The sequence below is a fragment of the Dendrobium catenatum genome, unplaced genomic scaffold, assembly GCF_001605985.2.
Source record: "Dendrobium catenatum unplaced genomic scaffold, ASM160598v2 original_scaffold_157541, whole genome shotgun sequence".
NCBI lineage: Eukaryota > Viridiplantae > Streptophyta > Magnoliopsida > Asparagales > Orchidaceae > Dendrobium > Dendrobium catenatum.
Genome location: NW_021475967.1, coordinates 1 through 211, shown reverse-complemented (window position 1 = coordinate 211; position 211 = coordinate 1). Strand labels below are relative to the sequence as shown.

At 28.4% G+C, this 211-nt stretch overlaps 1 pseudogene; it reads left to right on the top strand.

Moving 5' to 3' along the window:
* On the top strand, positions 1 to 70 carry LOC114578789 (annotated as a pseudogene; the record flags this gene model as incomplete).
* Between the last annotated feature and the right edge of the window lie 141 nt (positions 71 to 211).

The following is a 211-nucleotide window of genomic DNA, read 5'->3' as shown; positions in this document are numbered from 1 at the left end:
CCATCTGCCCAAGTGGTAGAGTGGACGTCATAATTTGTGTTAGGGGGGTTCGCGTACGCGCGGCCCCTACCAAAAAATTAAATTTTTTTTTTAAAGAAAGTCTAATAGAAATATTTGGTATATTATATATAATTAAATGCAAAGAAATAATTCTAAATAATTAAAAGTAAATTAGCTAAAAACATTTACATAAAAAAATCTTTTTAACAGA